General features: G+C 42.2%; 1 protein-coding gene across 1 annotated transcript in view; it reads right to left on the bottom strand.

The window, feature by feature from the left end:
- Window positions 1-27,755, bottom strand: part of SCML4 (Scm polycomb group protein like 4) — a 115,396-nt gene that overhangs the window by 80,097 nt on the left and 7,544 nt on the right. The gene's annotated exons all lie outside the window — the stretch shown is intronic.

The raw sequence follows: 27,755 nt of genomic DNA on the forward strand, positions 1-27,755 counted from the left end.
TCTCTTGCCCACATATTTGTTAAATTGTTTTCTTTTATTTACTTATTTTTTAATTATTGAGCTATAGGTATTCTTTATATATTTTTGGGTACAAGTCTATTGTCAAATGTGTGTACTTAACAAAAGCCAAAAATGTCTCAGTCTGTGGTTTGCCTATTCTTTGCGTCTTTAAATGAAGAAAATTTTTATTTCTTTTGGGGAGAAGGTCCTTTTGAGCAATGATTAGTGGTTTTAAATGTGTCCCACCCAAGATCATGATGGCAGTGTCTTGTTTTCATCTAATTTGGAAGTTTTGTGGTTCTATCTACTATAGTTTAATACTTATTATTCTTCTCAAATTATTATGTACGATGTGAGATTCAATCTACAGCTACCTAGTTAACCCTACACAATTTGTTGATAAGTATTTTGATTCTCCATTGACTTTTTCTGGTGCCTTTGACAAAGTCAACCAACCATATAAATTTAAGCCAATTTCTGAACTGTTTCTATATTAGTCTATCCTTCTGTTAATACCAAATTCTTTCAGATACTATAACTTTATAGTAAGTCTTTAAATAAGACCATTTGAGTTTTCCAACTGTATTTGGTTTTTTAAAGATGATTTCAGGCACCAGATAATCTCGTCATCAGCCACCATCCAGAGTCACGTGTCCTTCTCTACCAGAAAGGAGGATTACATGACACTCATCCTAACCATGCTGTCACACCCCACGCCAGGTTGTTTCACTTGGGGCGCTCTAGAGGGAGGTGGGTGAGAGACCACCCCGTCCCAAGGGACCCAGCCCCGGCAGCCAAAAACCTTCAGAACTCAACCACCATCATGCTCACAGCCACTCTCTATACACTAGGGCCGAGCCTCACCCACAAGTGAATCTATTCCTGGATCGACAACTCAAACCTCACACCACCGATACTCCAAAAGTTCCGCACAACATTTGATGGGGTTCAAAATAGGAGGAAACCAATTTCAGAGGGAAATATATATATTTACAGATATATATATATATATATATATATATATGCACACAAGTCTCAACCTTTTGTTAAACATGTTAGTGATCTCTTATAGAAGGGCTTAATGGCCTCACACTCTTTCCTCTAAGGAAACTTTTTGGTAACATTTTCAGCGGTTTTTCATAACAAACAACACAAAATTTATTATTTCGGTTCTGCTTTGGGGCAAGGGTTGGGGTTCGGGATGGAAACACCCTAAATATGGTGATGGGAAAGTGTAATGGTGATAGGATTGGTGTTTGAATACTAAATGCAATCAAACATTGTGAACTACTTTATAAAATAAAAAAAATTAATTTTAAAAAGTAAAGCTGATTTTATCGTTTACATTTTAATTTTCTTGTAGATGCCAAAAAACTTTCTGACATCTTAACTGAGAACACATTAAATATAAAAATTAGTTTGGAGAGAACTGAGATTTAACAAATTGTGAGTCTTACAATCCATACACAGGGTATGTGTTTTCATTGTTCATGACTTCCTTATTTTTCTCCAGAAATGTTCTTCTAATTTTTAGTATAACGGAATATATTTTATTAAATTTATCACTAAGTATGTTTTGAGTTTACTTTTTCTTCATTTTTTTCATTGCCACTTTAAAATAGAAATACAATTGATTTATATACATTCACTTTTGTATTCTAGTAAATTACTTCTAAATGACATTTGTCTGGTAAGGTTTTGTTTGTTACATTCTCTAGATTTTCTATGTACACAATCACATCTGAGAGTTATATTTTGTATTTCTGTCTTTCCAATATTGTTTTCCCTTTGATTTATATTTTTTCTTATCGTATTACAGTGACTAGAACCTTCCAGGGTAATGTTGAATATAAGTAGTGACAGAGGATGTCCTGGTTTGTTTCTGATTTTAAGGGATGGATTTTTAAAAATAAATTACCTTTGTAATATGGTTTATATTTAGTATTTTAAAATGTTTATTTTCAGATTTAAATGTTTCTTCTATTTCTACTTTCCATGTAAAAGGATTAAATTCTATGAGATGAAGCACTGTTTTGTTTTTCTATTTTATTTTGTATTAGAATTATTTAGTTGTGATTTTCAAAGAACTTATTATTTAAATTATTCATAATACCCTTTTATCGTGTAAATATTTTCAGTTTCTATATAAATGTTCTTTCTTCCACTCCTCTACTGGAAATTTTCATTTTTCCATATTTTCTTGACAAATCTTATTAAAGGGTATCAGTTTTATTAATCTGGTCAAAGAGCCAAATTTTAGCTTTACCAGTACTTCTGCTTGCTAGCTTATTGATTTTTTTACTTTTAACTTGATTACTTTCTTCTGTATACTATTGACCATTTGCTCTAATTGTACTAGCTTCTTAAAGTTGAAGCTACAATATTTTAGATCATTCTCTTTTTCCAATATGAATATGTAAAATCATAAATTACTCTCAAACGCTGCTTTAACCATAGCCAACTAAATTTCAGTATTGGGTTTTCCTTTCTGTTTCTTTTTATTTTCTATCTGTTCAAAATATTTTCTGTTTCCTTATGATTTCTTGTTTAGTGCAAGAGTTAATTTAAAATACATGTCTAAAATATTCACATATTGGGGATTTTCCTAGTATGTTCTGAGTTTTTTTTTTAATTAAAATATTCCGAATGTTTAAAACAGTCTCTTGAAAGTTACCAAAAGGCAAGAGGGTACAGAGGTCTGCCCCTTGCTTTGCATGCAACCAACCTGGATTTGATCCTCAGTATCCTGAGCCTACCAGGAGTTGTTCCTAAATTCACAGCCTGGAGTAACTCTCTGTGGCCCCTAAATAAAAATAAATAACAAGAAAGTTGAGAGTTCCCCCCAAAAGTGCATGTTGGGCGTTAGGGGTAGGACATCAAGTTATAGTACAGCAGGTAGGGTTCATGCCTTGCACACAGCTGAAAGGTTCGGTCACCAGAGCCCTATCTGATCTCTTGAGCTCATCTATGAGTGATCCCTAAGCACAGAATAAGTCGTGATCCCTCAGCAATTCTGGGTATGATTCTCTCCCAAAACAGTTACTGAGATATGTTTTATGGCCAGTCTTTGGTTTGTTTTGGTGTATTTAAAGATAATTACTGAAGTGTTATAGTACAATTACCTATAAATATTAGATTAAGTTTTTGGTAATACTCTTCTATAATCTTCTATATTCTTATTAATTTCAATGTTCTATAGTTACTTAAAAAGCAATACTAAAAATCTACAACTCACATGGTGAATTGATTCCTTTAGCTATGCCAGTGTTTGCCACATGAGTTTTTAATTATCACAGGTATTATTATGATACAAATGCTTTTAAGATTTTATAATATTTTAATGCAATACAAATATATCTTCTTGATTCGACTCTTTCCTATTCTAGCATTAATAAGTGTCCTTATTTCTAATGAAGCTACTTGTCTTTTAATCTATTTTGTGTGATATTAACACACAAAAAGTGATTTCTCTATCTCATAGTTAATGTTTGCATGATTTGTCTTATTAATCTCTTACTTAAAACCTATAAACAATTTTACATTTAAGAAAGGAAAGCAAGAAAGAGAAAGCAAGCAGGCAAGTAAGAAAGCCACACCCACATCCCACAGCTGCTACCACGTAAACAGTCCAGCTTCACAGCTTCACAACTAATCTCAAAAGAGAGTAAGCTAAGTAGATAAAACTCTTGGGTACATTGCTGAAATCTCTGTGGTGTCCTTAGGAGGGTGGTGGACCAAGCCTCTTTCCTGCTGAAGTCCCTGCAGCCACACTTACACCCCACAGCTGCCACCATAACATAGCCCAATTTCACCAATTCCCAACTAATCTTAGTCACAACTAAGTCGCCAAGCAGAGGAAACTTCTAGATACACAGATGATCCTGGAGTTCCCGGAGCACATGGTTGCATAGACAGTCATGTGACATCTCCAACTTTCACAATACTGACAGCCCAGGATGAGCACAGCAAATTAGATGGGAGCATAGTATAGAAGTCAACTAAGCTCAGTAAGCAAAACAATAACACAGAAGGCTAAACTATCAGTTGACAGCTCAGTAAATCCTCAGACAATGCTTAATGACATTGTGAAATATATAACAATTTTCACAAACTTTCTTTTACTGTACTATTTTTTGATAATTCCATTTACCATTTCATTGTAAAAAGCAAAATAAATTATTTTGTCCCTGCCATGGGGACAGGCTTAGGGGGTGGGTCCAAAACTGGGGATAATGGTGGAGGGAAGGTCACACTGGTGTTAGGATTTGTGCTGAAGCATTGATGTGTAACAATCATATTACCAACAACTTTGGAACCACAGTTTTTAAATAAAGTTTAAAAATAGGAAGGAAGGAAGGAAGGAAGGAAGGAAGGAAGGAAGGAAGGAAGGGAGGGAGGGAGGGAGGGAGGGAGGGAGGGAGGGAGGGAGGGAGGGAGGGAGGGAGGGAGGAGAAGGGAGGGAGGGAAGGAGAAAGAACAAGGTAAGAATAACTGCAACTTCCCAGAGGGCCTTACTAGGTGGTTTTGATTTTGGTTATGGTTTAACTTTGTTTTGTTTTGATCCAGCTCTTAATTTCTTTGGGGTCATTTTACTCTCAAGCAACTTCTATTCTCATGAGGAGAGACAATCAACAAAGAAATCTTTGGTATAATGGGGTGGTATGTGCTATGCGGATGAAATTGTGATTAGAATGGTGAATAGATTTGGTGAAGGGAGCTGGGGCAGTGAGGTTCTGTTGATCCTAATGGTCTGGGAAGGTCACTTCTCACTAATGGGTCTTTAAGCAGAGACCCCAATAAACTTAGCAAGTGAGCTATAGGAGATAGCAGGGAGGAACATCCCAGGCAGGAAACAGGGTCCTGGGGTGGGATAGAGGGGTCGGACTTGGCATGTTAGGGATGGTCAGGAGGCCAGGATAGAGGGTGGAGAGGGGCTGAGGGAAGGTGGTGGGAGATAGGGTGAGAGATTAAAACTGGGGTGAGGAGAGGACAAGCAGGCAGCGCCCATTACACATTATTTCTTCTCTTGAGCAAAATACCAAGACCCTAGATGTGTACAAACCAAGTGGAGATGCTCTCTGACTCCCAATTTTAAAAACTCATTTAGAGTGAGGGGTAGTGCCATATATAGAGCCATATATCCAACACACAGACTCAACAAAACTGAAATCATGTGATCTAAGCTGCAACCACTAAAGCTTTGAAATGTGCCTATCAAGTTGACAGGTGAGAATGGGTTGGGGGTTGGGGTGGGGAGGGAATATAGGAACACTGGTGGAGGGAAGTTGATACTGGTGGTGGGATTGGCGTTGAAATAATATACGTCTAAAACTCCACTATCAAAAGCCTTGTAAATCACAATTCTTTAATTAAAAAAAATAAGCTTAAAAAACTCATTCAGTTGGCTGTGTGGCTATCCGGGCAGTGCGGATTCTGTACTAAATTACTCATTATCTTTTTCTGCATCCCTGTGTATGTGTACAACTTGTATAAAGCCAAAAATAATTAGAAGATATAAACCACAACAGCCAGCTAGAAAATTAAGTCCTGGCAGAATTTCCATAGTTCCCTGAGACAAAGCCTCATGGGAAGGCAAGATAGGGTCCAGAGCTTTGCTCCCCCATTTTAATTTCATACTTTCTGTGCTTGGAGTCCAAAGGGAAGTTGAGAGCAGAGAAGAAAGAATGCTGGCCAGATCCAAAGGACAATATGTTGTTGATTGCAAGATGCTGCAATGCATTGGGTTCCAAGTGGGCCTCCTATTTAAAATCAAAACAGCACTCTTTGCTTCGTATCTATATACTTTATACCTTTGCAAAATACACAAATAGTCAATTTTTGAAATTGGCTAACTCTCCAAGCCTCTCCTGCTAGCAGTGGATAATAATCAGTGGTTATTCATAAAATCATATTTTTTAAAAAAATCTCTTGAAAGAAAAATGTGGGCCAATCTGGGGTTCTCAAGGCAGTCCAAAGTGGAGCAGCACATCTGCAATTTTACCAGGGTTGACTCCCTGCATCTTCCTCAGCTGGGATACCTCTAGATCACTGTTCTGAGTGGTTCTCCCCATTTTATGAACTCCCACTCTAGTTGGCAGTAGAGCTGCATCCTTGCCTGCTTCCTCGGGTCCTGATTGCATAGATGAGAGGTCCAGCAGCCAGTCCTTCTAGTTTTAAGCTGCCCTTTCTCTACCTTCTGGAAGCTTCTCTTCCTTGAGCTTTACCTTACCTTCTGGATTTGCATGGGGAAGTCCCCTTTCACCTTATCATGTTTCTAGAGGATGATTGAGGTAGATCATTTTTTTTGTTTTTTTGGGTCACACCCATCATTGACATTGGCCCTGAAGAAGCTGGAGAAGGTGCTAGAGAATGGGACCAGTAGGTGCCACATGACACATGGCTTTCCAGGGACTCAAGGATTGCCCTATCTCAGCCCATCAGGAGGGCACACCCCCTCCTTACCATCTTATAGATGACCATCATTTATAGGTGAGTGTGAGTGTAAGCTGCTGGGGTAGTATGAATCTAAGGGGAACAGAAAGGAGAACAGAAATTCACAGAGAGTGAGGTAGTGAAGGCAGTCAGAGATTAATGGGATAAAAGAGGGGCAACATAGTAGCTGGAGGAAAAGGAAAGGTCAAATAAAGGTTCCTCCTCTTCCTTCTACCCCTCCTCTTCTTTCTCCTCTTCCTCTCTTAACCCACTATTTCTTTCTCCTCTTTCTCTTTCTCTTCCATCTCTTCTTCCTCCTCAATTATTCCTCCTCCTCTTCTTCAACTTCCTCCATTTTACTTTCTCCTCCTCTTTTTCTTTCTTCCATTTCTTTTTTCTCCCCTCTCTCCTTTGATACTTTCATCTTTTTCCTCTTCTATTCCTTTTTCCCCTTTTACCTCTTCTCTTTTACATCCTCTCTTCTTCCTGCCCTGCTCTTCCTCCTCTACCACTCTTCCTCTATCTTCTCCTCCTGAGTTCCTTTTTTCTCCTCCCCTTTCTTTCCTTCTCTTCTTTATCCTTCCCTCTTCCTCCTCTTTCTTCTTTCTTCCGCTTCAACCCTTTTGAAATAGGAGAGACTTAAGAATGTTTGTAGGCAAAGTATATCAAGGAATCAAGTATATCAAGCAGGGAATGTTAGACAGAAGAGCTGAGTGAGTAAGTACAAGTGAATGGAGTGAGAAGTAGATGAGTGATCCCAGGAAAGAGGAAGGATTCTGCTTCCCAGATTAAACTGGAAGGAAGAGGACAATGACCTAATAGCAACCAGGGTCTGGCAAGGACTTTAAGTGCAGTGGTTTGTATTTTCATCACAATCAGTCTGTGTAGAAGTATCACTACCTATTTTCCAGTTGAGGAGGTCCTGGGAATAGGGGTAGAATTGATGAACCAGTGCATCTGAGGGAGGTAGAGTGTCCTGGAGAGTTGGTGGGATGGCAAAGAATAGAATGGCAGTGGGGGGTGTTGGAGTCAAAACCACGTGAGCCAGGGCCAAGGACCTAGCTTGGTCATGAAGCTCCATGGAAACAAACAAACAAAAAGAAAATGGCTGGGTAGATGGCTCAGGGGAAGAGTCACATGGAAGACCTTGCCTGGCACTGAAAAAAACAAACAAGAACAATATGGTCCCAGAATCTAAAATATTAGCTCTCCAACCCATATGGGAAATGATTGCCAGACCCTTTAATACAGCAGCAGAAATGTGTCTTATTTTGCTTGTATTTGAAGGTCATGCCTACAATATGACAACGGTCATTAAAGAAGAAAAATGACCTGTCCTTCTGACTTACTTCACTTAACATAAGAGCCTTCTGTTTCATCCATGTCACAGCAACTTGATGGGATAGTCTTATTAATCTGTAGTTTATAGAGTAAAATGGTAGACAGGGAATGGTAGACAGAAAAGATAGGGGAACCTCTGGATCTAGATTATAGAAAGAAAAATGCCAAGGAAAGAGAAATGTAGAGGGGAAAGCAAAGAGAGGAGAGCCAGAAGTAACACAGGGACATATAGAGATATTTGACCTCTATGTGTAGAGAGGTCAAGTACCTGCATATGTCTGAACCACTAGATCAACCTTTAAAAGCACAGGACCCAAAATACAAGAAAAAACTTAAAAGGGTAACTGTGGGGCCTGGAGAGATAGTGCAGTGGGTCAGGCGCTTTCTTTGTATGTGGTTGGCCAACCCAGGTTCAATTCCTAGCACTACATAAGCCCCCCTGAGTGCTGGGAATGATCCTAAGCATAGATCAGGAGTAAGCCCTGAGCACAGTTGGTAAAGGTAAAGGTAAAGGCCCTCCCGTTGATCGTCGATTTGCTCGAGCGGGCCCAGTAACGCCTCCATTGGAGACTTTGTTGTTACTGTGTCTGGCATATCCAATACTCTCGGTAGCTTGCCGGCTCTCCGAGAGGGGCGGAGGAATCGAACTCGGGTCGGCCATGTTGGCCGCTTGTAAGGCGAGCGCCGGGCTGGAGCGATAGCACAGCGGTAGGGCGTTCGCCTTACACGCGGCCAACATGGCCGACCCGAGTTCGATTCCTCCGCCCCTCTCGGAGAGCCCGGCAAGCTACCGAGAGTATTCGATATGCCAGACACAGTAACAACAAAGTCTCCAATGGAGACGTTACTGGGCCCGCTCAAGCAAATCGAGCACAGTTGAGTGACAATAAAACAAACAAACAAAATTATCTTAAGTAAAAAATGTAACTGTCAAAGAGTCAGGCTGGGAGCTGGACGGAAAAAGGGGGTTAGCTGTGGAGAGATGGAGAATCAAGGTGGTGGATTGGAGGTGGAAACATTGAATGTCTGAAAACCTACGGTAGGATATAGAGAGATAGTACAGCTGGTAGTGCACTTGTCTTGCACGTAGTCGACTCAGGTTTGATCCCTGGCACCCCATATGGTCCCCCAACCTCTACCAGTAATGATTCCTGAGGGGCAAAGGCATCACTAGTCCAAAAATGTGCTGTTTCATCCACAACCACATAAGTGTGCTGCTTCATTCATAAGCACATAAATCAGTTTATAAATAAACAAAATATAAAATAAATGAAATGAATAAGAAAAAAAAATCAGATCCTATGCCTTTCAAAGCAGGTTTAGTCTCACAAATTGTGAGGAAGCAAGACACAGTGGCCATTTTAAAAGCAGGACTTAAAGACATACAGCAAATTACATAAAAGGTCCAAAGGCAGAACATGGGAGAACTGACCCTCAGAACTTGGGGGTGTAGGGCTGAAGGGTGAGGCATTGAGTACCTTGGAGGAAGGAGGTGCATATTCTGGTGATGGGTGTGGTGTTGAAATTCTGTGCATGGGAAACCCACATTTTTTTTATTAAAAAATTTTTTAATAGTAAGACATCATGAGGTACAGTTGCAGACTTACACATTTTTGTGCTTGGGTTTCAATTATACAATGATCAAATACCCATCCCTCCACCGGTGCCCATTTCCCACCACCACGGATCCCAGTATCCCTCCCACCCCCATACCTCCCATCCCACCCTAGGGCATTCCCTTTTGTTCTCTCTCTCTCTCTCTCTCTCTCTCTCTCTCTCTCTCTCTCTCTCTCTCTCTCTCTCCTATAGTCTACTTTCTGCATGCTTCTCCCATCCTGGGAGGATCCTCCCAACACCTTTATTTGGTGTTCCCTTCTTTATCTGAGCTCCCTGGGAAACCCACTTTTTATTGAGTATTATAAATCACAGAAATCAATCAATAAATAAGGTTTTAAAATAAAATGAATATAACATTGTTTTAAGCATCATGCTTTTATACTCTGTTTTAAATATATGGCAGCATTCGCTGTTAACATGGCCGACCCGAGTTCGATTCCTCTGCCCCTCTCAGAGAGCCCAGCAAGCTATCGAGAGTATCTTGTCCACATGGCAAAGCCCGGCAAGCTCCCCGTGACATATTCGATATGCCAAACACAGTAACAACAAAGTCTCACAATGGAGATGTTACTGGGCGCTTGAGAAAATTGATGAACAATGGGAGGACAGTGGGACAGTGACAGTGATAACAGAATTAGATTAGATTAGATTAGATTAGATTAGATTAGATTAGAAAACAGCATTATAAAGCTGTTTATGATTGGGCTTCGGTCATACAATATTCCAGAATCCCATCTCTCCACCAGTGTAATTTCCCAGCACCAATGTCCCAAGTTTCCCTCCCACCCACCCCCAATTCCCCACCACTCCAGCCTACGTCTATGGTAGAAACCTCTTCTTTCTCTCTCTCTCTTTCTCTCTCTTTCTTTCTCTCTCTCTCTCTCTCTCTCTCTCTCTCTCTTCATTTGGGCATTATGCTTTGCAATATAGACACTGAAAGGTTGTCATTATACTCTTTTTTAAAAAGATGCAGAACTGTGGTGACCACAGGAATATTTAATGCAGCTCTTTGAAACTCCGAGCCCAGGCTGAATTTCTGAACCCCAATGTTTCTATTAGGTAAAAGCTAAACAATGCCTGAAAACACCAATTAAAACCTATTTTCAACCAAATCCACATTCTTTGGGATTTTTTCTTTTTTCTTTTTTGGTCACACCCAGTGATGCTCAGGGGTTACTCCTGGCTCTGCACTCAGGAATTACTCCTGGCGGTACTTAGGGGACCATATGGGATGCCGGGGATTGAACCCGGGTCGGCCACATGCAAGGCAGACACCCTACCCACTGTGCTATCACTTAGGCCCCAAAACCACATTCTTTACTCTACAGCATATTCTTCTAAACGATACATTTTCACAAATACAGGGAATGCTTTTCAAAGCCCCCAGCTCTCAGAGCCCTTGGCCAAGAGAGCAGAAGAGAAATCAACCTGGCTCTTAACTGTGATCTTGGCAGTTGTAATAAGAACAATGGTGTTGATGTGAACACTGTCCCCGAGAAGAAACAGAACTGTTAAGGAGAGAGAGAGAGAGAGAGAGAGAGAGAGAGAGAGAGAGAGAGAGAATATAGGGGGAAGTCCCGGGTTCCCCTTAACATCTGAATAATAATATCTGAGGAGCTTTCTCTTCATTTCTTTACTCATGACTCAAAGGCAATTTAGCACCATGATGCCAGGGGACGCTCAGAGTTCTTGCCTGCCATTGCTGTATTCCCAGCAGCTTTTGACTTAGAGGTCCCCCTTTTCAACTCAAGATAGTGCAGAGAGTTTGTTCCTAACAATGAGCAGAGCTTCCATTGATGATCCTTGTCCTAAGTGTTATAAGCACATCAGCTTCATTGCCTAGCAGTCTCCTTGGAGGATCAGGTAATTTACAACGTGTAAGACACACCTTTGTCTCTTTGCTACCCATGCTATGAGTATAATTGTCTAAGTTTTTATTTTATTTTAGAATTTGATCTGCAGTCAAATGCTCTACCCTTGAGCTATGTTCCCACACCTTTGATATGTTTTATCAAACTAAAATTTGATTGTTTTAAGCCACACCTGGTGATGTCCAGAACTTACTCCTGGCTCTATGCTCTAGGTTCACTCCTGATTGTGCTCAGGGAACCATATGCAGGGATGAAACCCAGGTTGGCCACATCCAAGGCAAACACCTCATCCACTGCACTATCTCTCTGCTCCCTATTTTCTGCATTTTAATGTTGGGAAAGCTGGGGCTCTGGGATATGAAGAGAGGTGATTAATCACCTGTGCAGAGGCAGGGCTGGGAACCAAACTCTAGACACTGCTGCTGGCCACAGAACCTCTTACCTTACTTAGCATCTTCCTCTCAGACTTCGCACTGAGAACACACACACACACACACACACACACACACACACACACACACACACACACACACACACATTTAACTTCAACCCATAAGGGTGCGCAACTGAACAGCCCTGTGAGAAGGAACACGTCAGGTGGCTTCCTAGAGGAGGTGGTGAACGTCAGTGAGCAGGACACTCACACCTAACCCTGCAGATACTGATCTGATTTAGTCTCTGTGCCTAGACAGAATAAGTTATTCCACAGTCTTGCCCATCAGAGGCGCTTACTGCCAAATGCATGAATCTACCAACAGCTGTAAGTCACATCACTAACTGGCTTCTAGTTTTCCATGAACAGTGAGCCTAGTAACCACTGTCCTGGAATCTCTGGACCAATTTGCTCCTTAGTACTGGATTGGGGGCTGGGGGGAGGGGGAACGAGGGGAAATGTAACTCCGCACCAGGCCCTTTAGGATGTACATGGGCCTCTGCAGCTGGTGTTCAAGCTCAGAACTGTAGGATAACATTGGTTTGTCCTTTCTGCCTTGCCACAGGGAGCTTAGGTGTATTGGGTTACTCCCATCACAGTGCTCCCAAGGTGCTCACATTCCTCTATGTTTATTTGTAAGCTCTTTCTTTGTGCTATGCTTCCCCAACCGGTCAATCACCTTTATCTCCTAATCAGATTCTGTTAATTTGTAAATATTGCTTTTTCTCTTCTCCTTAAGTCATTTGCATAGTTAAGTCAGAGCAAAATCCTTTTTGTATAGACACAGGAAGACAGTTAATGCTATGCTTTTGTAACTTGGGAGTTCACTGACTCCAAATAATATTCACTCCTGTGCATTTATTTTCTCAACTTAAGCCTCAGTTGCCCTTACTTCCTAGCACCCCAAAAGCAGGGTCCCAATGAGGGACTGGATGGACCAGGGCAAGCTTTGAGCTACAATGACATCAAAATGGGCCGTGCCAAAGTGCCATAATACTTAAGTTAAGAGCATGGTCATGGACAAATTCTGTCATGATCCCAAAAGAAAAAACTAGATTAAGACCCTGTTAGGGTTAGGAAAGATTAATCTGACCTGAGCACTGTAGTCTGAGTCTGTGACGAGATGTCCCCAGGAGAGCCATCCTATAAGCTTACTGTAACTCTTACTGTGTCCATACATAATAACTAATATTATTAAGGAGTAAAATTAAGATGAATGTTTAAATGAGTGTTGGACTAAGGAAAGGAGAAAAACCCTAGATGGTATTTTGTGGTTTAAGCAGATCTCCTAGCTGCAGATGATCAGGAACCGATTTGATATGTTGACTGTGCTATCCAACCTAGGTGTGGTTGCTACCCCCAATGCTGGGAGTTTGTGAGAGACTAGAGAGAGACCACGGTGGTGAGTGGGAATGCAGAGAGATGAGCAGAGAGAGACAGGAGGAGAAGGGAATGCGAGGCTTAGTGAGATTGGAACAGGCGTGTAGGGAGAATGGAATAAATGGCAACTGATCACCAACCAGCCTGTCCCTCGTTTCTTCCTTCATCTGCCCTTAGCATTGGCTGTCCCAGGTGGGGAAGTAACCAGAGACCACTGAATGCAGGCAGCGAGACAGAGCTGTGGGATTCCTAGTCGTTTGGTGATTATACACAGAACTAGCACAGAAGTGGCAGTCCTGAACATCAGTGGACCCCTCACCTCTGATTAGTCCCACTCTTGCCCACCTGAGGCTGCCTACCTCCAGGGCCTGTCTAAAGACCAGGGAGAGGGGGGAAGGGGAAGGCCTAGTACTCTGGCTTGAGAGGCAGCACCTCCATGGCAGGGATGGGGGAGGCGGGAGTTGCATTCCTTTCTCTGGGCTCTTGGCTCTTTGTCCCAGTGGTGATCCAGGCACACTATGGACTGTCTTCCATGAGAATTATCCGTCCACTCACCTTTCCAGTAGCAGGGCTGGCCCCCTGCCCATTAAATAGTTGGCTAATGAATGTGCATGAGGGTGGGGCAGGGGGATGAGGAAACCTTAAAGTATCCTTAGGAACTGGAAAATTAGTTGCTGAAATGCTTTCTTCTGTTTTCTACCCATACATTTCAGGAGGCATATGCTCTCACCGCATTTGATTTATGATATCTTTATTCTCTTTTTTGGGGGAGTGGGGGTGGCACATCTGACTGTGTCAGGGCTTACTCTGGTTACGCACACAGGGATCACTTCTGGCAGGCTTGGGAGACCATATGGGGCACTAGGGCTCAAACCTGGGTTGGCCATGTGTGAGGAGAGTGTTCTACCTACTGTGCTTTCACTCCAGTCCGTTGTCTTCATTCTTGCATTGACTTAGGCCAAGTTAGGAGAGTGTAGAAAGAGTCCAAAAGTCTTTCAAGAAATGCAGAGGTGCCCCTCATGGGGTCGAGTCATTTCTGTCCTCCCTTGCTTCCACTTTGTTCAAACAAAGGACCTGGGTGCAGACAGCCAATTGGCCAATGAGTGCGGGACACCAGCCCACCTGGAGTTCTCGTTTTCCTTAAAAGCTACCTCCTCTCACCACCACCTGCCATCTGTTAGAATTTTAATGACTGCAGAGGGCAGGGGAAGGCCTGAGGGAAAGGCGCTGGGGCCAGCTCTCCCTCCACTGCCACAGAACAGAGCTATTCCCAAGGCCTCTAATTAAAATGCCTACAATCGAACCAATATGCTCCCGCTTTATTGCCCAGGGAGGCCAAAGCTCCCTGCTAATGCAGAACACAAATGAAGAAAATGCTGCATCAGCCTTTCTGGTCCCATTACAGCGCTATTGTCATACTTATTTGTGCTGTTCCCTGGAGGAATTTAGTTGGAATAGTTGAGAAGTTAAGCACTTCTCCTTGGCTAGATGAGGAGGAAAGACTTTGCCGCATCCCTGAGGCATGCACAATCTTTGCCATTTGTGCTCATGGCAACGCCCAACTCCAGACAAGCCTCCGTGTTCTCATCCAGGATGGGGACCTCATTCTGTTCTCCCAAACTGTAATTGCATCCCCTTTACACTCCTGTCAAACGACTAGGTTGTTGCCGCTGTGATTATTTCAAAGAACAGTTCCATTATCCACTTGCTAAAATTTCACAACCGACAGCACTTCCATGAATTAATTACAGTTTGAGGGGAAAATAAACAAACGTCACCCATCATGCTTTAAATCACATTAGCATAATTGCTTGAGATTCAGAATTTACATTCCTTTTACACATCTCCATCAATTACTCCCCCAAGGGTAGTAGTGTCTGGCTGTTGCTTCCACCCTCTTCTGTTAGAGACAAATTTTATTTGTAGAAAAGGGAAGCTGAATGAGGCATATCTTTGGGAATATTTGTCAAAGAAGAAAAGATGGGTGACCATTAAGATTTTGCTCTTGGCAGCAAGAAGGACTGTATCTCTGCACCTTTCTTCTTTCTCCTTGCCCACCAGAAAAATACTCTGAAGTCCTACAGCAATATCAGTTAATGATATCCAGACCTGAGGGTTCAGTGGATAAGACACTTCCCTTGCATGGGGTATGGTGCCGCCAGCACATCAATCTGTACCTGTGAAGCGAGTGCATCAGCAGCCTGATGGTGCCTTCAGACTTTCAGATACCCCAAAATTGGTTTCTGTGCCTTTGGCCAGACCCCAACAAGTTGGGGCCAAGTTTACCAAGAAAGTAAACAGCCAAAAGTTAGGTATATGGGACATATACCCACAAACAAGCTCTGGCTTAGCTATATAATTGGAGGCAAGGCCTCTCTGCTTCCTGATCAAACTTCTTAATGGCCATGATCCCAGAGATTCAGAAACAAATCTCGGAACCCAGTGGCTTTTGGCAGAAATGGGTCCTGTCGCTGTAGTAGGTTACTGGCACCGGACCACCCCAGGTGGGAATAGGTTTCGTGCCTTGGCCTTTTCCCCTGTGGCTGCCATCCTACAGAAGCCATTGGACAGTCAGAATTGGACCCACAGTGACGAGACATACAGGGCCTCAGGGAATGGGGGTGGAGCCGGCCTTTTCCTCCCTGCCCCAGCAAGACCCCGAGTCACCGCCCATGAAAGGCCTCTCTGACTCTTGATCAAGCTGCTTAATGGCCATGATCCCAGAGACTCAGGAACAATCTCAGAACCCAGCAGGTTTTGGCAGAAATCCCTCCAGATTTAATTGTTAAAGTTTCGGAATTCCAAAATCGCATGGCCACTACTGCGGCTGTGTGACAGCGCATGTTATTCATAACCAGTAATAGAAAACAAATTTTCTATGGTTGCCTTTTTGACATATCTGAGTGTTGGGGTAAAATCCCAAATAATAATGGTGGGTCTGGTGTCAAAATATTGAATGAAATCAAAGGAGAGAGAGAGAGAGAGAGAGAGAGAGAGAGAGAGAGAGAGAGAGGGAGAGACAGAGAGAGACAGAGAGAGAGAGAGAAATGTGGAAATCATTTGCTCCACAGGTAGGGGGAGGGTGTGGGATGGGGGGTATACTGAGATTTTTGGTGATGGAAAATGGGCACTGGTGAAGGGACAGGGGTTTCATTATTATATGACCAAGACTTAAACTCAAAAGCTTTGTAACTGCTCTCACAGTGATTCAATAAATAAATTTATATATAAAAAAAGACACTTAGACACTTTCGTTGTATGGAACCAATCCGGGTTTAATCTCCAGCACCACAGATAGTCCCCCAAGCACTACCAAGAGTGATCCCTGAGCATAGAGCCAGGACTAAGCTCTTAGCACTGCCAGGTGTGGTCCAAAAAACAAACAAAAATCTACATAGGATACATAAAGAAGGCACAGAGGAAGTATGTGAGGAGGACCAGGTCAAGGAGCAAGTCACATGTCCTGAAGGAAAATAATTCTAGAAGATATTCAAAGACCATGAGAAATCACAGTGGCTCTGAGGATGACTAGATAAGGGCAAAGGCTTCTGTGATCTTCCCTATTTAGACATTGCTACAAGGTTTATAATATATAGTATAATGACCTGGGTTGGAGCCAAAGTTGAAGGACAGAGCATATGTTTTGCTTGTGGGAAGCCCAGGTCCATTCTCAGCACCACATGGTCACTGAACACTCAGAGGGGAGAATAGGAGCTTTTGAGAGAACATCCCTCAGCCATCTGGAATTAAACAGCAGAAATGAGTCTGACTTAAAAGTCAAATTCAGGTATTTGCTGAAGGAAGAGGAGCTGGAACCTGGGCCTTGCTGGATCCCATGGTGGGGAGTAAAAGAATCTACCAGAAGATCAAGATGGTTCAGGTGAGAATAAAGTAAATTTGTTAAAAGATAGTGCACTGATCAGAACCACATAGTGGAGGCCTCCAGAAAACACACACACACCACACATATACCACACACACACACACACACACACGAGAGAGAGAGAGAGAGAGAGAGAGAGAGAGAGAGAGAGAGACCCACTTTAGCACAGTCTTCAGAAGTCTTATTCTGTCTCTGGGTTGCTTGGAGTATTTCTGCTTTCTATATATTAGTTAATTCTGGGATTTAACTATTAACAATTGGATAGGCAGGAGGCATATAGTCAACTCTGGAGTGAGTTGTCCATAAAATGTGCTGAGTCAATTATGTGAAAGGAGTGAGTTGTATATAATATATTTGAAACCCGTCCTAGAAAGAGTGCAATTGGGCCAATTCAAGGAATTGAGTGCCAGAACTGAGGGATGGTGTGCCTCCAGCGTATCCCAGGCACAGCTGATTGGGCTAACAAGGACCGCACACTGGGCCTGAGAGTACAGTGGGTAAGACTCTTGCCTTCCCTTTGCACCATCAGGAGAAATCCCTGAGCACAGTCAGGTGTGGCCCCCAAACCAATTTTAAGAAACAGCGACAATGCAACCGATGACACTAGCATGTCAGGCATTTTAGATATGGGAATTAAGTCAGGCATCTCTGCAGGGTCTACGCTAGACTAATTTATCTGCTAATTAGACTTTAGACTGAGGCATACTTATTAATGAAAGTTTACAGTAAAGCAAGTAAAAACTATCCAATGAAATTTTAAGATAATAACTATTGTGCTCTAAATCATGCATCCCCCAAATTCACCTATGAAGGCCCTTATTCCCAAGGTCTGACTGAACTCTCTTTGAAGATAGAGCCCTGATGGAGGCAATTAGTAGGGCTGGAGTGATAGGACAGTGGGTATGGCATTTGCCTTGCACATGACTGAACAGGGTTCAATTCCAACATCCTATATGGCATCCCAAGCACTGCCAGGAGTGAGCCCTAAGGGCAGAGTCAAGCATAAGCCCTCCACACAGCAAGGTGTGGCCGAAAAACAAAAAAAAAATTACAGAGACAGTTAAGGTTAAATGAAGATATATTGCTGGGGACCCCTATCAAAAGAACTGGTATCCTTAGAAAAGGGAGAGACATGGGGGGTGCACATGCGAAGTTCAAGCAAGGACACAGTTTGAAGGTAACTGTAAGTCAAAGGCAGAGGCCTTTGCCAATACCATGATTTTGGAAGGACACTGGGAACATTGATGGTGGGAAATGTACACTGGTGAAGGGATGGGTGTTCGATCATTATATGACTAAAACTCAAACATGAAAGCTCTGTAAGTGTAGGTCACAGTGGTTCAATTAAAAAAAATTTAAAAACTTTAATTTTGGGCTTCTCACCCAAGACCCTAAAAAGAATATTTCTGCTATTTAAAGCATCCAGCCTATGATATTTTATTACACAGCCCTAGGAGACTAAACTAGCCCACAGTGAATACATTTTATTCATTAGCAAGTAAAGTAGATCAGTACTGTTTTCAACTTTTAAATATATAGTTAAAATAAATCCAAGCTGTTTGTGTGAAATTGCTGCTTTTATTATTGCAACTCGTCTTTCTGTGGTTCCTCATGTTGCTTCTGAATCCAGTCTTTGCCGGGACCTCTCTCCAGCACTATATTGACTCATCATCACCAGGACTAGAAGCTTTTGTCCCTGTCAGACTGAGAGAAAGTGATGAGTGTGATGACAGGCTGTGCTGATTTGCAGAACCCTGTGTACACTGGGTACTGTCCAGAATGCCACAAAGGCATCCATCCACTTCAGAAAAAGCTGTGTCTTCTTCAACTCCACTGAGGGAGAGTCTCTTCCTTTCTTAATTGACTTTCTATTCTGCAAATATACTGCAAGGCAAAAAAGCCAAACATAAAGGCTGAACTAAACACTTTTCATCCCAATTTTAATAGTAATTCAAGGAGCAAATGAAGAACCTTGGGTAGGTAAGATGGATGGTGCTACCCAACATTATCTAAATAAGCAGAGCCCAGAGAGGACCATAAAAATGTCCAGCTACCTTCAGGGCCATGAGACATGGACCTGCTGTGGCTCTGTGACATTGCATCTATGCATCACACCTGAACAAGATATCACATTCAACAGAGAGACCAGGTTTTGTCTCCTTACCAGAGGACTGGGTGTGCTGTGACATAAGGTCCTGTATAGGAGTATAAAAAGAACGAAGCTGCAGCTGTGGAAATGTGAGAGGCCCAAGTACTGACTGTAAACATGGTGACCAGCTATGGGTGCTGGGAATTGCCTCTCCTGAGAGCGCAGGAGGAAGCTGTGGGCTAGCTCAAACTTCCTCAGAGTTGTATCCCCACCAGGGACATTTACTGAATACTCTTATGGAAAGCCAACTTTTGGATAACTTTCCCAGGAGACATTCTGGGAAGGACTGACAAGATCACAATCCCTATGGGTGAGCTGAAGAATAGCTTCTAGGACATCAGTGCCAGAGATGGACACTAGAGTCAGCGGCTTGCTTACCAAGCTTCAGATAGTTAGATGCAGCATTTGCCATGTCTTAAGATGGCTAGCTTCTTGTTGTTGGTGGTGGCACTGGGAAAAGGAAGTCATAGTTCTCCAAGCTCTGCTCAGGAGGCCCAGGGCACCTTCCAACAATTCTTGGCCACCCAGGCCAGCTGTTCAATGCTTCTGTGTGTGTGGTACTTCACAGGCAAACCCTAGAGTGCCTGGGATTACCGAGAGCCACCCTGACAGTTCTCAGGGGTCTCTAAGGTTGAACCTGGTGGTGCTGGGGAATGAATGGGGTCCAGCTACATGCCAGGCATGTGCCTTAACTCCTGAATTATCTCTCTGGTCCCTATAATGTTGAGTTTAAGTATGAACTTAACCAACATTTGAATCCATAGACTGGGTAAAGTGCATTTACCCTTCATGAACTTTACTCAATCAGTCATTCTAGAACAGAACAGAGCGCCTTAGTAAGAGGAGCTCCTCCTATCTGATAACTTTTGGCTCCTAAGATTTTTCCTTCCCTTGAATTAAAATGAAAAAAATATCAGCTCTTCTTGAGTCTAGAAGGTGCAACAAATGAACTAGAACTTAAACCATTGCCTTCCCTAGTCTCCAGTTTATGCACTACAGATCTTGGGATTTTTACCTCCATAATCATGTGGACTAATTCCTTGTAATATTCTTCTACCTATTTACCTACCTATATACTCACATATTTACCTATCTATATACCTATTGATCTACCTTTTTATATATCTATTTACTTACCTACCTACCTATCTACCTATCTATCTACATATATATGTATATATATTTCCTTCTTTCTATAGATCTCTCCTATTGCTTGTTCCCTGGAGAATTCTGGATAATATGTCTCCTGTATTATATTTCTTCATACTTTCTAAATATTTAAATAATTTTTTTTGCTTTTTGGGTCACACCCGGCGATACACAGTGATTACTCCTGGCTTTGCACTCAGGAATAACTCCTGGAGGTGCTCAGGGGATTATTGGGATGCTGGGAATTGAACCTGGGTCGCCATGTGCAAGGCAAATGCCCTACCTGCTGTGCTATCACTCCTGCCCCTAAATAAATAAATTTTAATTACACTTTATATCTCACTCATAAATTCAAGTAAATTATTTATTGCTAAAGTAGAAATATGTAAACAATTATAAAATTAAATCTATACTCTATAAGTCACCTTGCCCTGAAGACATACACATAAAATTTTTTCATTGACTTATAGCATTTGTTTGAAATATTATGAAATCTGAAGGGTTTCACTTCATAACTCTGTGTGAGCTTCACACCTCATCTGTGTACATCTTCAGACCTCTAAATTTCACTTCTCCCACCACCAAAGTTTTATTGGCTGCAGAGACCTCTCTGCTCACCTCTTCCTCTTGGCCTTTGGCAACCACCACAGTTTTCACTTGTGAGAGTTAGTTTTGTTATTTCATATTATATCATTTGTTTTACTAGCTCATATTCCACATCTGAGGAAAAAAATCCAATAATTGTATTTCATTTCCTCTGCATTTTACTTAGCACTCAAGTCCCATCCATTTTGTCCCCCAAAGCACAATTTCATCTTTTTTAAACGTTTATTTTCTTTTGTCTTAATGTCAGAGTAATATTCTCTCCAGTATAGTGCAGTTTCTTTATCCATTCATCTATTGATAGACATTTGGGTCAATTCCATGTTTGGGCTATTGTGGACAATGCTACTATGAAATAGGTACAAAGAGCCTTTCAAATTAGTTGAACATTTAATATGTTAAAGTATACATATGTAAAACATCTATCTCTCATTCCAGTCCCTAGCAAGTAGAGATCAACTGTATTTTACAATGAGTCTGACCATATTTTCAGATGGAAAATCCTCTCCAAGATATCAAAAACAATACACAAAATCATAGAAAAGATGCCAAAACTCTTCTCCATCATTTGCTACATTTTGAAAATTAAACCACTTTGGGGAATGGGAGTGATCATGTCTTACTGTTTTGTGAGTCAGGAATTCAAGAAAGGCTGGATCCCACAGTTGGATTCATGTGCCACCCACTGGGAGGATGGGGACAAGAAAATCCATCACCAAGATGGTGGCTTCACCCCTATGTGTGATGACTCCCTCTTTCCTGTCTCTCATGGTAATGCAGCCATGAGGAAGTCCTACATCTCACATGGGACAATTGAGAAACAAGCCCTCCAGCAGACCCACAATACCTGCAGGGCTCCAGCCAGCCCTGGCAGAGTACTTCCTCCGCATCCTTTGAGCCAAGCAAGACCCATCAGTACAGTACAGAACCAAGTAGAGGAAGAATTAGACCACAGAGCTTCACAGAAAGAATGTCCCCCAAATCCCCAATTCCTCCAGCCTGTTCTCTTCTAGTTCCGACACAGGAGGAAATAGTCTCAAATGTGGATTTTCCACAAAACAAACCAAAGTGTACTACATGGTCATAACTCATGCAGCAGCCAGGTTTGATACTGGAGCAAAGGCATGAGTCAAGCACCCTTGGCATTGAGACTAGTTATATCACCAATATGGGGTGACCTGCGAGCTAGTTGAACTGAACTCAGGCTTGTTGTTTGTTACTCTGAATAATGAAACATTCCAGAGTTATTAGACCCTGGTAACTCGTAAAACAATAGGGCCAGATGGATAATACAGGGGTTAAGGTGTTTGCCTTGCATGTAGCTGACCCCAGTTTGATCCCTGGCACCATATATGATCCCCTGGGAACCACCAGTGATCCCTGGCCACAAACTCCTGAGCATTCTCAGATGTGGCCTCAAAACCAAAAACCAATCAAACAAACCAAAGCTACACAGATTCCTATAAATGTTAATGCTTTAAAGCAAACATAGAGAACAGTTAGGATTTTACAGATTTTTGGATAGCACAGCAGGTAAGGCATTTGCCTTGCATGCGGCCGACCCAGGTTCGATTCCTCCACCCCTCTCAGAGAGCCCAGCAAGCTACCGAGAGTATCTCGCCCGCACAGCAAAGCATGGCAAGCTCCCCATGACGTATTCGATATGCCAAAAACAGTAACAACAAGTCTCACAATTTGTTGTAAGACATTACTGGTGCCCGCTCAAGCAATCGAACAACAGGAGGACAGTGCTACAGTGCTAGAAAATATACTTATGGGGGAAAGCCTATGTATAACCTCCAGACACAACCCCCCCCAAAAAAAGACCAAAAATAAATAGATAAAACTATGCATAAGTGTAAAGGAAAATGAAGCATAGTAGAAAGGGTCTTATCCTTTAGATTAAATTTATAGCTTCTGGAGGAAATTCACAGGCAAGCACATTCTCAAAATGTCAGAGATATTCCCAAAATCCTACCATGATAACTAACAGGACTCTGCTCTGGCTGTAAAAACAGCCCCACCTTATTGCTAAACCCTGATTATTCCAATGTTTAGGGAAGTAGGAGAAAGTGGAAATCTCATTGGTCCTGTGCTCTCCTTACAGGTGCACAGTGGTGTTTACATTCCTGGAGGCCACCGTAGACACTGTGCTGGCCAAGCTTTCATCTGGTATGGTGCTGGGGGCATAGAAGCATCTCTGCCCTCTAAGAGCTCAAGCCAGGGAATTTGGATGCACAGAGGCAGCCTGACATCTGCAGCTGGGTTTCATTATAGTGGCACACAAGCAAAAAGAAACCCCTTTCTTAACCCAAAAGTGACCCATACAATATCTTTCAGCTTAGCTGTAATATACTTTATTTTCCAGAAATAAAATTCTAAGGAAATGGAGAGAAGGGGGAGTCTTGATTTTGGTCAAGATTATTCCAAGAGTTATCAGCCATTTTTTGGAACACCATGTCATCCACAGAGTCCCCACTTCAGACTGCAGTGGAGGTATCACATGTCAAGCACCTGTCACACCCACAGTGACAGCACCATGTAGTGCCTGCCCCCAGGCCATCATAAATCACATTGCCTTTGCTCCTCTTTACATTTCATGTATGGCATTACGTGGGTGTTTCTGAATTATGGCGGTGGGTGGGTGCAGTATCAGGGATTTCACTACAGGACTGTAGGCGGGACATTAAAAAATATGTGTAATAAAAGCAAGGGTTGAGTCTGACAGGGCTGAGGGCTGACTGCTTTAAAACAAGTTTGCTGTGGGTCAAAAATGCCTTTCCAAGTGGAAACACCAGGGAATCGTTTCCTTTCTGGAACCTGATGGAACTGCCCAGTCAGACATGGCAGGAGCAGCTGTCTCTGAGGCATGAAAGAGCTCTTTCTCTTCAGCCTTTGCAGGTGAAAAGACACGAAGACCACAGGGATCTGGATTTCAAAACTGCAGAAGGAAAGATTCAACCTAACTATGTAGGATCCTGTGACCCAAGACACGTTATTTAACTTAAGTCTTTATTTCCCACTCTGTGCAATGGTGGTTAAAAATAACCTCCTCATTAATTTTGCAGGTGAATTAAACCAGAGTTAAAAGATAAAGCACTTGTGGCAGATTTGTTGAGCCATATGGAAGCTCAATTCTTAGATTTTTGAGAAATATCCATATTTTTTTCTAAAGAATCTGAACCATTTGACATTTTCCACCAGCAGTGAGGTTTCCTTTTCCTTCTGTGTGAGGTGATACTTCATTGCTGTTTTGATTTGCATTTCCCTGGTAACTAGTGATGCATAACATTTTTCATATACCTATTGGCCATCTGTATATCTTTTTTGACAAAGTTTCTGTTCGCCTCTTCTCCCCATTTTTTTATAGAGTTGTCTTTTGCTGTTGGTGTTGTTATTGTTTAGTTTCACAAGCATTTTATATATCATTTGGATATTTGTACATTAACGCTTTGTCATATGTGTGGTGAGAAAATATTTTCTCCCAGTCTCTGGGGTGTTGTTTTTTCCCCATTATTCTGCTCATCGTTTCTTTTGTGGTACAGTTTTTATTTATTGGCACAAATTTAAAAAATACAGTGCTGTAGAGATGCAGGGAAAGAGGAACCCTAATTCACTGTTAGTAGTTGGTCAATTGGTTCAACCTCTTTGGGAAACAGTACTGACACTCCTCAGAAAACTAAGAATTGAGATTCTGTACAACTCAGCAAATCCACTTCTTGGTATCTACTCCAAACATCCCCAGAATACTATTTCATTGGGAATCCTATGTTCACTGCAGCACTATTCACAATAGCCAAAATCTGGAAGCAACCAAGTATCCAAGAACAGATGACTGCATAAGAAAGCTGAGAATCACCCCAGCAACCTCCCCCATTCCTGAATGGAACAATATTGGCTTTGAGGGTTAAGTTACTTTGGATGCTGATTTTGATAAAAGCTTAAAATAAAAACTTGCATGAAAGTGGGGGGGGGAGGGGAGGAAAAAACCTGTGGTAAATATGCACAATTTACTACTACTCCACTATAAGAAATAACAGCATCAAGCAATTTGTCACTACATGGATGGAACTAGAGGTATAGGGCTGAATGTAGCCAGTCAGGAGAGAGACAGACACTGAATGGTCTCTCATATGTTAAATATAAAGAAACGTAGTAAGGAGGCCAGAAGAATAGTATACAGACAGCCCAGGTTTGATGCCTGGTACCACATATGATCCCCTCAGCCCACTAGGAGTGATCCCTGAGTGTAGAGACAGGTGGAAGACCTGAGAACTTCCAGGTGTGACCCAAAAACAAAAATTCAGGAACCAAATAAAAAAATAAAACATAGTAAGGGAGCAACAAATGGTCAAAGGCAGCAGGAGACTTGAGACTGAGCTTACCTGAGTGGGGGGAAGGGGCGGGGGGAGAGGGAATAGGAGGGTGTCCCTTGGATACTGGCGGAGGATAGCTGTGGTGATTGAATGGTAAAACTATCATTAACAGTACTGTAAATAAAGATACCTCAATAAAAAATGGGGTGAAAAATAAAAAACAATGAAGCGGATTTAAGTATTTGGTATTTGAAAGCATGGGCTGTCCAATGAATGAAAATACGTACCTACTGAAACTTGTCCAGCACTTCACAGTCTATATATAAACCCTTTCCTATACTAATTCCTTTGAACCACTCACCATTGTGGACCAACAAAACGTGCCACCTCCAGGAAGGAGGGGAAGTTCAGTGAGGCCCAAGGTTACCATAGGACTTGCCTTAGATCTCAAGGGCTGTTCAGCTGTCTTTTCTACTCAGCCATATACCACTTGGGAGGGACATGGTGTGGCCAACGGCAACTCTCAGAGCAGGATACTGAGAAAGAAGCAGGGGGTTGCTCTGGAGTGAAACAACTGGAGCTTCCAACAGCAGAAGGAGGCAGCCTCTTGAGGGCAGAGGCTACACTACACCGTCCACCCCGCTTCCGCAACATTCAGAGAGAGTTTGGGACTCGTTATGTGAGGAAAGCCTTTCATGCCATCTCTATCTCAGAATCTGGCACTCATTTGGGGCCAGAGAGATAGTACAGCAAATAAAACACTTACTTTGCGCAAGGACAACCCCGGTTTGATTCCTGGCATCCCATATGGTTTCCTAAGCGATGCCATGAGTGATTCCTGAGTGCAGGGTCAGGAGTGATCCCTGAGTATAACTGGTGAGACCCAAAAACAGAAAAACAAACAACAAAAAGATTCTGGGACACATTTAGAGTCACTTCTCAGAGCAGAGGGTTTTTTGCATTTAATTCTTCCTTTTACTCGTTAGATATTTTTTTCCCTCAAGTTCATCATTTGTTATTATTTTAGCCTCCCTGCATCTAGAGCAGAGTGAGTCAGCTGGAAATGGTCTGGGTCACACAGGGGCTTCATGACCCTGTGTAACTAACTTGTCCTTATCCTGTACAAGCTGTATTCTTTTTTTTTTAATTTATATTTTTATTAGTGAAACACCATGAGGTACAGTTGTAGATTTACAAATTTTTGTGCTTGGGTTTCAGTTATACAATGATCGAATACCCATCCCTCCACCAGCGCCCATTCTCCACCACCACTGATCCCAGTATCCCTTCCACCCACTCCCCCATACCCCCACCCCCGTCCTCCCCATCCCACCCTGCCTTTGTGGCAGGGCATTCCCCCTTAAGCTGTGTTCTTAAGGCTAAAAAAGATAAACCCAACCCCGATCCCCAAACAGACCAAACAAATCACCAGTCTACCTAGCAGGATGCTGGGAGGGGCCTGGGGTTGGTTTCACTCTGTTCAGGAGGCCACATAACCCACACATTCTACCATTCAAATTCGTAAGCAGGCATATGGTCTTTGGCTCCATAGAATGTTTTTTTCAAGCATGAAAATGTCAGTCATAAAAACAGTGATCCAACCTGTATTCAGAAACATTTTTAAAAGGTGGTTAAGCTTCCATTTTCCTGCCCACGAATCTGTTCTCGAGCCAATCCAAAAACTCAATTTCGCACAAACCACCTCTGGCACCAGGTATGCTCATTCACCAGCCATGATCCAGAAATTCCTAGTAAATCTCAAAAGAGATTATCAAGTTGCAGAGATTCTTCTGGACCATGCACAAGGCTGAGTCATTCAGGGCACCGAGGAGAAGTACAGGTGATCCCAGCACCTGTCCAAACAGAGCCCTAGCAACTGAAATCCTCAATACTCCACAATCACCATCATGCTCACAAACAGACTCCACTGCTCAGAATGAGCCTCATCCAGAAATTAATCTGTTGAAAAACTTAGATGTGTGGGCTTTGTGACTGAAATCTCCAGGCTTTCATGGAGTCAAGGATGGGCTACTTCCCTTCATCTCTCTGTACTTCCAGAAGCCCTGGAAATCACATACACACCCCAAACTTCAATCCAGTTAAAAATTTAATTCCAGCTCTATTACCCTGTTAAAATGTTTGGGCTTCCTGGAGCAACACCAGGGGTTCCACCCCTGGCATGAGAGTTCAAACTCTACAACACTGATAAACCAGGAGTAGCACACCAGATTGAATAAAATGTAATATAGAAGACATCCACTCTCAATTAACAAAATATCAACATAGAAGGTTTAACTTGTAACAACATCTTAGTGATCTCTCACACAAGGGCTTAATAGCTCCATGGGGAGACACACAATCTTCATTAACTTCCTTCTTAGGAAACATTTTTTATCATTCTTGTAGCAAATTATAACAAGCGATATAAAATAAATTATCAAGGGCCTGCTATGGGAGCAGGCTTAAGGGGTGGGTGGCTGGGAAAATTGGAGAGAATTCTGGTGGGAAGGTGCAATGATGGTGGGATTTGTGTTGGTGCATTGAATTTCTGTAACAAATCATCGTGAATAACTTTGTAAAC

The sequence above is a fragment of the Sorex fumeus genome, unplaced genomic scaffold (assembly GCF_029834395.1).
Source record: "Sorex fumeus unplaced genomic scaffold, SorFum_2.1 ptg000054l, whole genome shotgun sequence".
Lineage (NCBI taxonomy): Eukaryota > Metazoa > Chordata > Mammalia > Eulipotyphla > Soricidae > Sorex > Sorex fumeus.